This window comes from Gorilla gorilla, chromosome 18 (genome assembly GCF_029281585.2).
Source record: "Gorilla gorilla gorilla isolate KB3781 chromosome 18, NHGRI_mGorGor1-v2.1_pri, whole genome shotgun sequence".
In the NCBI taxonomy this organism is placed as follows: domain Eukaryota; kingdom Metazoa; phylum Chordata; class Mammalia; order Primates; family Hominidae; genus Gorilla; species Gorilla gorilla.
In genome coordinates, this window is record NC_073242.2 from 125,266,269 (window position 1) to 125,280,926 (window position 14,658).

The following is a 14,658-nucleotide window of genomic DNA, read 5'->3' on the forward strand; positions in this document are numbered from 1 at the left end:
CATGTATATACAGATTGCGGTGAAGATGTATGCATATTTACACAGATAGCGGTTTAGATATTTCCATGTTCAAACAGATAGCGGTGTAGATACTTCCATGTTTATACAGATAGCGGTGTAGATATTTCCAAGTTTATACAGATAGCAGTGTAGATATCTCCATCTTAATACAGATGGCGGTGTAGATAATTGTATGATCATACAGATGGTGGTGCAGATATTTCCATGTTCATACAGATGGTGGTGTAGATATTTCCATGTTTATAGAGATAGCAGTGTATTTATTTCCATGTGTAAAGAGATAGCTTTGTAGATATTTCCATGTATATGCAGATAGCTGTGTAGATATTTCCATTTTCATGCAGAAAGCGGTGAAGATGTATGCATGTTTACACAGATAGCGCTGTAGATATTTCCATGTTCATAGAGATAGCTGTGTAGATATTTCCATGTTCATCCAGATGGGTGTGTGGATATATCCATGTTCATACAGATGGCGGTGAAGATATTTCCATGTTCATACAGATAGCGGTGTAGATACTTCCATGTTCATACAGATAGCGGTGTAGATATTTCCATGTTCATCCAGATGGCTGTGTAGATATATCAATGTTCATACAGAGGGCGGTGAAGATATTTCCATGTTCATACAGATAGCCGTGTAGATATTTCTATGTTCATACCGATAGCCGTGTAGATATTGCCATGTTCATACCGATAGCGGTGCTGATACTTCCATGTTTATACAGGTAGCGGTGTACATATTTCCATGTTTATACAGATAGCGGTGTAGATATTTCCATGTTCATTCAGATAGCGGTGTAGATATTTCCATGTTTATACAGATAGCGGTGTAGATATCTCCTTCTTAATACAGATGGGGGTGTAGATATTTATATGTTCATGCAGATGGCGGTGTAGATATTTCCATGTTCATACAGATAGCGGTGCTGATATTTCCATGTTTATACAGGTAGCGGTGTAGATATTTCCATGTTTATACAGATAGCGGTGTAGATATGTCCATGTTTATACAGATAGCGGCATAGATATTTCCATGTTTATACAGATAGCGATGCAGATATCTCCATCTTAATACAGATGGCAGTGTAGATATTTATATGTTCATACAGATAGCGGTGCTGATATTTCCGTGTTTATACAGGTAATAGCGGTGTAGATATCTCCATCTTAATACAGATGGCGGTGTAGATATTTATATGTTCATACAGATGGTGGTGCAGATATTTCCATGTTCATAGAGAGAGCGTTGTACCTATTTACAAGTTCATACAGATAGCGGTGTAGATATTTCCATGTTCGTACAGATAGCGGTGAAGATATTTCCATGTTCATACAGATAGCGGTGCTGATATTTCCATGTTTATAAAGGTAGCGGTGTAGATATTTCCATGTTTATACAGATAGTGGTGTAGATATTTCCATGTTTATACAGATAGCGGTGCAGATATTTCCATGTTCATACAGATGGCGGTGTAGATATTTCCATGTTTATAGAGATAGCGGTGTAGTTATTTCCATGTGTAAAGAGATAGCTTTGTAGATATTTCCATGTATATGCAGAGAGCTGTGTAGATATTTCCATTTTCATGCAGATAGCGGTGTAGATATTTCCATGTTCAAACAGATAGCGGTGTAGATATTTCCATGTTCATACAGATAGCGGTGTAGATATTTCCATGTTTATACAGATAGCGGTGAAGATGTATGCATGTTTTCACAGATAGAGGTGTATATATTTCCATGTTCATACAGATAGCTGTGTAGATATTTCCATGTTCATGCAGATGGCTGTGTAGATATATCCATGTTCATACAGATGGCGGTGTAGATATTTCCATGTTCATACAGATAGCGGTGTAGATATTTCCATGTTCATACAGATAGCGGTGAAGCTATTTCCATGTTCATACAGATAGCGGTGTAGATATTTCCATGTTCATACAGATAGCGGTGTAGATATTTCCATGTTCATCCAGATGGCTGTGTAGATATATCCATGTTCATACAGATGGCGGTGAAGATATTTCCATGTTCATACAGATAGCGGTGTATATATATCCATGTTCATAGAGATAGCGGTGTAGGTATTTCCATGTTCATACAGATAGAGGGGCTGATATTTCCATGTTCATACAGATAGCAGTGCTGATATTTCCATGTTTATACTGGTAGCGGTGTAGATATTTCCATGTTTATACAGATAGCGGTGTAGATATTGCCATGTTTATACAGATAGCGGTGTAGATATTTCCATGTTTATACAGATAGCGGAGTAGATATCTCCATCTTAATACAGATGGCCGTGTAGATATTTATATGTTCATACAGATGTCGGTGCAGCTATTTCCATGTTCAAACAGATGGTGGTGTAGATATTTCCATGTTCATACAGGTAGAGGGGCTGATATTTCCATGTTAATACAGATAGCGGTGTAGATATTTCCATGTTTATACAGATTGCGGTGAAGGTGTATGCATATTTACACAGATAGCAGTGTAGATATTTCCGTGTTCAGACAGATAGCGGTGTAGATATTTCCATGTTCATCCAGATGGCTGTGTAGATATATCCATGTTCATACAGATAGCGGTGTAGATATTTCCATGTTCATACAGATAGCGGTGCTGATATTTCCATGTTTATACAGGTAGCGGTGTAGATATTTCCATGTTTATACATATAGCGGTGAAGATGTATGCATGTTTACACAGATAGCGGTGTAGATATTTCCATGTTCATACATATAGCGGTGTAGATACTTCCATGTTCATCCAGATGGCCGTGTAGATATATCCATGTTCATACAGATGGCGGTGGAGATATTTCCATGTTCATACAGATAGCGGTGTAGATATTTCCATGTTCATACAGATAGCGGTGTAGATATTTCCATGTTCATACAGATAGCGTTGTAGATATTTCCATGTTTATACAGATAGCAGTGTAGATAATTCCATGTGTAAACAGATAACGGTGTAGATATTTACATATTCCTACATGTGGCTGTGTAGATATTTCCATGTCTATACAGATAGCAGTGTAGATATTTCCATGTTTACAGAGATAGCGGTGTAGATATTTCCATGTTCCTACAATTGGTGGTGTAGATATTTCCATGTTTACACAGATAGCGGTGTAGACATTTCCATGTTTACACAGATAGCGGTGTAGATATTTCCATGTTTACACAGATAGCGGTGTAGATGTTTCCATGTTTATACAGATAGTGGTGTAGATATTTCCATGTTTATAGAATTGGGGGTGTAGATATTTCCATGTTTATATAGTTGGCAGCGGAGATATTTCCATGTTCATACAGATGGCGGTGAAGATATTTCCATGTTTATACACATAACGGTGTAGATATTTCCAAGTTTTAAGAGATAGCGGTGTAGATATTTCCATGTGTATACAGATAGCGGTGTAGATATTTACATGTGTATACAGATAATGGTGTAGATATTTACATGTTCCTACAGATGGCTCTGTAGGTATTTCCATGTTTATACAGATAGCGGTGTAGATATTCCGATGATTATGGAGATAGCGGTGTAGGTATTTGCATGTTCCTACAGTTGGTGTGGTAGATATTTCCATGTTTACACAGATAGCGGTGTAGATATTTCCAAGTTTATGCTGATCGCGGTGTAGATATTTCCACTTTTATGCAGATAGCGGTGTAGATATTTCCATGTTTAAACAGAAAGCGGTGTAGATATTTCCATGTTCCTACACAAGTCTCTGCAGATATTTCCATGTTTTTAGAGTTGGTGGTTTGGGCATTTCCATGTTCATACAGATGGCGGTGTAGATATTTCCATGTTTATACAGATGGCGGTGTAGATATTTCCATGTTTATACAGATAGCGTTGTAGATATTTCCATGTTTATAGAGACAGCAGTGTAGATATTTCTCATGTTTATACACATGGCGATGTAGATATTTCCATGTTCATACAGATGGCGGTGAAGATATTTCCACGTTCATACAGATAGCGGTGTAGATATTTCCATGTTCATACAAATAGCGGTGTAGATATTTCCATGTTCATACAGATAGCGGTGTAGATATTTCCAAGTTCATACAGATAGCGGTGCTGATATTTCCATGTTTATACAGGTAGCGGTGTAGATATTTCCATGTTTATACAGATAGCGGTGTAGATATTTCCATGTTTATACAGATAGCGGTGTAGATATTTAAATGTTTATACAGATAGCGGTGTAGATATCTCCATGTTAATAAAGATGGCGGTGTAGCTATTTATATGTTCATAAAGTTGGCGGTGCAGATATTTCCATGTTCATACAGATGGCGGTGTAGATATTTCCATGTTCATACAGATAGCGGTGTAGTTATTTCCATGTGTAAAGAGATAGCTGAGTAGATATTTCCATGTATATGCAGATAGCAGTATACATATTTCCATTTTCATGCAGATAGCGGTGTAGATATTTCCATGTTCAAACAGATATCAGTGTATATATTTCCATGTTCATACAGATAGCGGTGTAGATATTTCCATGTTCAAATAGCGGTGTAGATATTTCCATGTTTATACAGATAGCGGTGAAGATGTATGCATGTTTACACAGATAGCGGTGTAGATATTTCCATGTTCATCCAGATGGCTGTGTAGATATATCCATGTTCTTACAGATAACGGTGTAGATATTTCCATGTTCATACAGATAGCGGTGCAGATATTTCCATGTTCATACAGATGGCTGTTTAGATATTTCCATGTTCATACAGATAGCGGTGTAGATATTTCCATGTGTAAAGAGATAGCTGTGTAGATATTTCCATGTATATGCAGATAGCGGTGTAGATATTTCCATTTTCATGCTGATAGCGGTTTAGATATTTCCATGATCAAACAGATAGCTTTGTAGATATTTCCATGTTCATTCAGATAGCGGTGTAGCTATTTCCATGCTTTTGCAGATTGCGGTGAAGATGTATGCATGTTTACACAAATAGCGGTGTAGATATTTCCATGTTCATGCAGATAGCGGTGTAGATATTTCCATGTTCATCCAGATGGCTGTGTAGATATATACATGTTCATACAGATAGCGGTGTAGATATTTCCATGTTCATTGAGATAGCGGTGTAGATATTTCCATGTTCATACAGATAGCAGTGCTGATATTTCCATGTTTATACAGGTAGCGGTGTAGGTATTTCCATGTTTATACAGATAGCGGTGTAGATATTTCCAAGTTTATACAGATTGCGGTGAAGATATCTCCATCTTAATACAGATGGCGGTGTAGATATTTATATGTTCATACAGATGGCAGTGCAGATATTTCCATGTTCATACAGCTCGCGGTGTAGATATTTCCATGTTCATCCAGATGGCTGTGTAGACATATCCATGTTCATACATATGGCGGTGAAGATATTTCCATGCTCATACAGATAGCGGTGTAGATATTTCCATGTTCATACATATAGCGGTGTAGATATTTCCATGATCATACAGATGGCTGTGTAGATATATCCATGTTCATACTGATGGCGGTGAAGTTATTTCCATGTTCATACAGATAGCGGTGTAGATATTTCCATGTTCATACAGATAGCGGTGTAGATATTTCCATGTTCATACTGATAGCGGTGCTGATATTTCCATGTTTATACAGATAGCGGTGTAGATATTTCCATGTTTATACAGATAGCGGTGTAGATATCTCCATCTTAATACAGATGGCGGTGTAGTTATTTATATGTTCATACAGTTGGCGGTGCATATATTTCCATGTTCATACAGATGGCGGTGTAGATATTTCCATGTTCATACAGATAGCTGTGTAGTTATTTCCATGTTTAAAGAGATATCTGTGTAGATATTTCCATGTATATGCAGATAGCAGTGTAGATATTTCCATTTTCATGCAGATAGCGGTGTAGATATTTCCATGTTCAAACAGATAGCGGTGTAGATATTTCCATGTTCATACAGATAGCGGTGTAGATATTTCCATTTTCATTGAGATAGCAGTGTAGATATTTCCATGTTTATACAGATAGCGGTGAAGATGTATGCATGTTTACACAGATAGCGGTGTAGATATTTCCATGTTCAAACAGATAGCGCTGTAGATATTTCCATGTTCATACAGATAGAGGTGTAGATATTTCCAGGTTCATCCAGATGGCTGTGTAGATATATCCATGATCATACAGATAGCGGTTTACATATTTCCATTTTCATACAGGTAGTGGTGTAGATATTTCCATGTTCATACAGATAGCGGTGCTGATATTTCCATGTTTATACAGGTAGCGGTGTAGATATTTCCATGTTTATACAGATAGCGGTGTAGATATTTCCATGTTTATACATATAGCGGTGTAGATATTTCCAAGTTATACAGATAGCGGTGTAGATATCTTCATCTTAATATAGATGGGGGTGTAAATATTTATATCTTCATACAGATGGCGGTGCAGATATTTCCATGTTCATACAGATGGCGGTGTAGATATTTGCATGTTTATAGAGATAGCGCTGTAGTTATTTCCATGTGTAAAGAGATAGCTTTGTAGATATTTCCATGTATATGAAGATCGCTGTGTAGATATTTCCATTTTCATGCAGATATCGGTGTAGATATTTCCATGTTCAAACAGATAGCGGTGTAGTTATTTCCACGTTCATAGAGATAGCGGTGTAGATATTTCCATATTCATACAGATAGCGGTGTAGATATTTCCATGTTCATAGAGATAGCGGTGTAGATATTTCCATGTTCATACAGATAGCGGTGCTGATATTTCCATGTTTATACAGGTAGCGGTGTAGATATTTCCATGTTTATACAGATAGCGGTGTAGATATTTCCATGTTTATACAGATAGCGGTGTAGATATTTAAATGTTTATACAGATAGCGGTGTAGATATCTCCATGTTAATAAAGATGGCGGTGTAGTTATTTATATGTTCATAAAGTTGGCGGTGCAGATATTTCCATGTTCATACAGATGGCGGTGTAGATATTTCCATGTTCATACAGATAGCGGTGTAGTTATTTCGATGTGTAAAGAGATAGCTGAGTAGATATTTCCATGTATATGCAGATAGCAGTATAGATATTTCCATTTTCATGCAGATAGCGGTGTAGATATTTCCATGTTCAAACAGATAGCAGTGTAGATATTTCCATGTTCATACAGATAGCGGTGTAGATATTTCCATGTTCAGATAGCGGTGTAGATATTTCCATGTTTATACAGATAGCGGTGAAGATGTATGCATGTTTACACAGATAGCGGTGTAGATATTTCCATGTTCATCCAGATGGCTGTGTAGATATATCCATGTTCTTACAGATAACGGTGTAGATATTTCCATGTTCATACAGATAGCGGTGTAGATATTTCCATGTTCATCCAGATGGCTGTGTAGATATTTCCATGTTCATCCAGATGGCTGTGTAGATATATCCATGTTCATACAGATAGCGGTGTAGATATTTCCATGTTCATACAGATAGCCGTGTACATATTTCCATGTTCATACAGATAGCGGTGTAGATATTTCCATTTTCATACAGATAGCAGTGTAGGTATGTCCATGTTTATACAGATAGCGGTGAAGGTGTATGCATGTTTACACAGATAGCGGTGTAGATATTTCCATGTTCAAAGAGATAGCGGTGTAGATATTTCCATGTTCATACAGGTAGCGGTGTAGATATTTCCATGTTTATACAGATTGCGGTGAAAATGTATGCATATTTACACAGATAGCGGTGTAGATATTTCCATGTTCATAGAGATAGCGGTGTAGATATTTCCATGTTCATACACATAGCGGTGTAGATATTTCCATGTTCATACAGATAGCGGTGCTGATATTTCCATGTTCATACAGATAGCGGTGTAGATATTTCCATGTTCAGATAGCGGTGTAGATATTTCCATGTTTATACAGATAGCGGTGAAGATGTATGCATGTTTACACAGATAGCGGTGTAGATATTTCCATGTTCATCCAGATGGTTGTGTAGATATATCCATGTTCTTACAGATAACGGTGTAGATATTTCCATGTTCATACAGATAGCGGTGTAGATATTTCCATGTTCATCCAGAGGGCTGTGTAGATATATCCATGTTCATACAGATAGCGGTGTAGATATTTCCATGTTCATACAGATAGCCGTGTACATATTTCCATGTTCATACAGATAGCGGTGTAGGTATTTCCATTTTCATACAGATAGCAGTGTAGATATGTCCATGTTTATACAGATAGCGGTGAAGATGTATGCATGTTTACACAGATAGCGGTGTAGATATTTCCATGTTCAAACAGATAGCGGTGTAGATATTTCCATGTTCATACAGGTAGCGGTGTAGATATTTCCATGTTTATACAGATTGCAGTGAAGATGTATGCATATTTACACAGATAGCGGTGTAGATATTTCCATGTTCATAGAGATAGCGGTGTAGATATTTCCATGTTCATACAGATAGCGGTGTAGATATTTCCATGTTCATACTGATAGCGGTGCTGATATTTCCATGTTTATACAGGTAGCGGTGTAGATATTTCCATGTTTATACAGATAGCGGTGTAGATATTTCCATGTTTATACAGATAGCGGTGTAGATATTTCCATGTTTATACAGATAGCGGTGTAGATAACTCCATGTTAATACAGATGGCGGTGTAGATATTTGTATGTTCATACAGATGGCGGTGCAGATATTTCCATGTTCATACAGATGGCGGTGTAGCTATTTCCATGTTCACGCAGATAGCGGTGTAGATATTTCCATGTTCATCCATATGGCTGTGTATACATAACCATTTTCATACAGATGGTGGTGAAGATATTTCCATGTTCTTACAGATAGCGGTGTAGATATTTCCATGTTCATACAGATAGCGGTGTAGCTATTTCCATGTTCATACAGATAGCGGTGTAGATATTTCCATGTTCATCCAGATGGGTGTGTAGACATATCTATGTTCATACAGATGGCGGTGAATATAATTCCATGTTCATACAGATAGCGGTGTAGATATTTCCAAGTTTTAAGAGATAGTGGTGTAGATATTTCCATGTTCATACAGATAGAGGGGCTGATATTTCCATCTTCATACAGATAGCGGTGCTGATATTTCCATGTTTATACAGATAGCGGTGTGGATATTTCCATGTTTATACAGATAGCGGTGTAGATATTTCCATGTTTATACAGATAGCGGTGTAGATATTTCCATATTTATACAGATAGCGGTGTAGATATCTCCATCTTAAAACAGATCGCGGTGTAGATATTTATATGTTCATACAGATGGTTGTGCATATATTTCCATGTTCTTACAGATGGCGGTGTAGATATTTCCATGTTCATACAGATAGCGGTGTAGTTATTTCCATGTGTAAAGAGATAGCTGTGTAGATATTTCCATGTATATGCAGATAGCTGTGTAGATATTTCCATTTTCATGCTGATAGCGGTTTAGATATTTCCATGTTCAAACAGATAGCGGTGTAGATATTTCCACGTTCATACAGAAAGCGGTGTTGATATTTCCATGCTTATACAGATTGCGGTGAAGATGTATGCTTCTTTAGACAGATAGCGGTGTAGATATTTCCATGTTCATGCCGATAGCGGTGTAGATATTTCCATGTTCATCCAGATGGCTGAGTAGATATATCCATGTTCATACAGATAGCGGTGTAGATATTTCCATGTTTATACAGATAGCAGTGTAGATATTTCCAGGTTTATACAGATAGCGGTGTAGATATCTCCATCTTAATACAGATGGCGGTGTAGATATTTATATGTTCATACAGATGGCCGTGCAGATATTTCCATGTTCATACAGATGGCGGTGTAGATATTTCCATGTTCATACAGATAGCGGTGCTGATATTTCCATGTTTATATAGGTAGCGGTGTGGATATTTCCATGTTTATACAGATAGCAGTGTGGATATTTCCATGTTTATACAGATAGCAGTGTAGATATTTCCAGGTTTATACAGATAGCGGTGTAGATATCTCGATCTTAATACTGATGGCGGTGTAGATATTTATATGTTCATACAGATGGCGGTGCAGATATTTCCTTGTTCATACAGATGGCGGTGTAGCTATTTCCATGTTCATACAGATAGCGGTGTAGCTATTTCCATGTTCATGCAGATAGCGGTGTAGATATTTCCATGTTCATCCATATGGCTGTGTTGATATATCCATGTTCATACAGATGGCGGTGAAGATATTTCCATGTTCAAAACGAAAGCGGTGTAGATATTTCCATGTTCATACAGATAGTGGTGTAGATATTTCCATGTCCATACAGATAGAGGGGTGATATTTCCATGTTCATACAGAGAGCGGTGCTGATATTTCCACGTTTACACAGGTAGCGGAATAGATATTTCCATGTTTATACAGATAGCGGTGTAGATATTTCCATGTTTATACAGATTGCGGTGAAGATGTATGCATATTTACACAGATAGCGGTGTAGATATTCCCATGTTCATACAGATAGCGGTGCAGATATTTCCGTGTTCATCCAGATGGCTGTGTAGATATATCCATGTTCATACAGATAGCGGTGTAGATATTTCCATTTTCATACAGATAGCGGTGTAGATATTTCCATGTTTATACAGATAGCGGTGTAGATATATCCATCTTAATACAGATGGCGGTGTAGATATTTATATGTCCATACAGATGGCCGTGCAGATATTTCCATGTTCATACAGATGGCGGTGTAGATATTTCCATGTTCATACAGATAGCAGTGTAGTTATTTCCATGTGTAAAGAGATAGCTGTGTAGATATTTCCATGTATATGCAGATAGCTGTGTAGATATTTCCATTTTCTTGCAGATAGCGGTTTAGATATTTCCATGTTCAAAGAGATTGCGGTGTAGATGTTTCCATGTTCATACAGATAGCGGTGTAGCTATTTCCATGTTCATACAGATAGCGGTGTAGATATTTCCATTTTCGTACAGATAGCGGTGTAGATATTTCCATGTTCATACAGATAGCGGTGCTGATATTTCCATGTTTATACAGGTAGCGGTGTGGATATTTCCATGTTTATACAGATAGCGGTGTGGATATTTCCATGTTTATACAGATAGCAGTGTAGATATTTCCAGGTTTATACAGATAGCGGTGTAGATATCTCCATCTTAATACAGATGGCGGTGTAGATATTTATATGTTCATACAGATGGCGGTGCAGATATTTCCATGTTCATACAGATGGCGGTGTAGCTATTTCCATGTTCATACAGATAGCTGTGTAGCTATTTCCATGTTCATACAGATAGCGGTGTAGATATTTCCATGTTCATCCATATGGCTGTGTAGATATATCCATTTTCATACAGATGGCGGTGAAGATATTTCCATGTTCATACAGATAGCGGTGTAGATATTTCCATGTTCATACAGATAGTGGTGTAGATATTTCCATTTTCATACAGATAGCGGTGTAGATATTTCCATGTTCATACAGATAGCCTTGTAGATATTTCCATGTTCATCCAGATGGCTGTGAAGATATATCCATGTTCATACAGATGGCGGTGAAGATATTTCCATGCTCATATGGATAGTGGTGTAGATATTTCCATGTTCATACATATAGTGGTGTAGATATTTCCATGTTCATACAGATAGAGGGGCTAATATTTCCATGTTCATACAGATAGCGGTGCTGATATTTACATGTTTATACAGGTAACGGTGTAGATATTTCCATGTTTCTACAGATAGCGGTGTAGATATTTCCACGTTTATACAGATAGCGGTGTAGATTTCTCCATCTTAATACAGATTTCGGGGCAGATATTTATATGTTCATACAGATGGCCGTGCGGATATTTCCATGTTTTACAGATGGCGGTGTAGATATTTCCATGTTCATACAGATAGCTGTGCTGATATTTCCATGTTTATATAGGTAGCGGTGTGGATATTTCCATGTTTATACAGATAGCAGTGTGGATATTTCCATGTTTATACAGATAGCGGTGTAGATATTTCCAGGTTTATACAAATAGCGGTGTAGATATCTCGATCTTAATACAGATGGCGGTGTAGATATTTATAAGTTCATACAGATGGCGGTGCAGATATTTCCATGTTCATATAGATGGCGGTGTAGCTATTTCCATGTTCATACAGATAGCGGTGTAGCTATTTCCATGTTCATGCAGATAGCGGTGTAGATATTTCCATGTTCATCAATATGGCTGTGTAGATATATCCATGTTCATACAGATGGCCGTGAAGATATTTCCATGTTCATACAGAAAGTGGTGTAGATATTTCCATGTTCATTCAGATAGTGTTGTAGATATTTCCATGTTCATACAGATGGCGGTGTAGCTATTTCCATGTTCATACAGATAGCGGTGTAGATATTTCCATGTTCATCCAGATGGCTGTGTAGATATATCCATGTTCATACAGATGGCGGTGAAGAAATTTCCATGTTCATACGGATAGCGGTGTAGATATTTCCATGTTCATACAGATAGTGGTGTAGATATTTCCATGTTCATACAGATAGAGGGGCTGATATTTCCACGTTCATACAGATAGCGGTGCTGATATTTCCACGTTTATACAGGTAGCGGTGTAGATATTTCCATGTTTATACAGATAGCGGTGTAGATATTTCCATGTTTATACAGACAGCAGTGTAGATATTTCCATGTTTATACTGATAGCGGTGTGGATATCTCCAACTTAATACACATGGCGGTGTAGATATTTATATGTTCATACTGATGGCGGTGCAGATATTTCCATGTTCATACAGACGGCTGTATAGATATTTCCATGTTCATACAGATAGCGGTGTAGTTATTTCCATGTGTAAAGAGATAGCTGTGTAGATATTTCCATGTATATGCAGATAGCTGAGTAGATATTTCCATTTTCTGGCAGATAGCGGCTTAGATATTTCCATGTTCAAACAGATAGCGGTGTAGATATTTCCATGTTCATACAGATAGCGGTGTAGATATTTCCATGTTTATACAGATAGCGGTGAAGGTGTATGCAAGTTTACACAGATAGCGGTGAAGATATTTCCATGTTCATACAGATAGCAGTGTAGATATTTAAATGTTCATCCAGATGGCTGTGTAGATATATCCATGTTCATACAGATAGCGGTGTAGGTATTTCCATGTTCATACAGATAGTGGTGTAGATATTTCCATGTTCATACAGATAGCGGTGTAGCTATTTCCATGTTCATACAGATGTCGGTGCAGATATTTCCATGTTCATACAGATGGCAGTGTAGATATTTCCATGTTCATACAGATAGCGGTGTAGTTATTTCCATGTGTAAAGAGATAGCTGTGTAGATATTTCCATGTATATGCAGATAGTGTAGATAATTCCATTTTCAAGCAGATAGCGGTGTAGATATTTCCATGTTCAAACAGATAGCGGTGTAGATATTTCCGTGTTCATACAGATAGCGGTGTAGATATTTCCATGTTTATACAGATTGCGGTGAAGATGTATGTATATTTACACAGATAGCGGTGTAGATATTCCCATGTTCATACAGATAGCGGTGCAGATATTTCCGTGTTCATCCAGATGGCTGTGTAGATATATCCATGTTCATATAGATAGCGGTGTAGATATTTCCATGTTCATACAGATAGCGGTGTAGATATTTCCATGTTTATACAGATAGCGGTGTAGATATTTCCAAGTTTATACAGATAGCGGTGTAGATATCTCCATCTTAATACAGATGGCGGTGTAGATATTTGTATGTTCATACAGATGGTGGTGCAGATATTTCCATGTTCATACAGATGGCGGTGTAGATATTTCCATGTTTATAGAGATAGCAGTGTATTTATTTCCATGTATAAAGAGATAGCTTTGTAGATATTTCTATGTATATGCAGATAGCTGTGTAGATATTTCCATTTTCATGCAGATAGCGGTGAAGATGTATGCATGTTTACCCAGATAGCACTGTAGATATTTCCATGTTCATACAGATAGCGGTGTAGATATTTCCATGTTCATCCAGATGGGTGTGTGGATATATCCATGTTCATACAGATGGCGGTGAAGATATTTCCATGTTCATGCAGATAGCGGTGTAGATACTTCCATGTTCATACAGATAGCGTTGTAGATATTTCCATGTTCATACAGATAGCGGTGTAGATATTTCCATGTTTATACAGATTGCGGTGAAGATGTATGCATATTTACACAGATAGCGGTGTAGATATTTCCATGTTCACACAGATAGCGGTGTAGATATTTCCGTGTTCATCCAGATGGCTGTGTAGATATATCCATGTTCATACAGATAGCGTGTAGATATTTCCATGTTCATACAGGTAGTGGTGTAGATATTTCCATGTTCATACAGATAGCGGTGTAGCTATTTCCATGTTCATACAGATAGCGGTGTAGAAATTTCCATGTTCATAGAGATAGCGGTGTAGATATTTCCATGTTCATACAGATAGCGGTGCTGATATTTCCATGTTTATACAGGTAGCGGTGTAGATATTTCCATGTTCATACAGATGGCGGTGAAGATATTTCCATGTTCATACAGATAG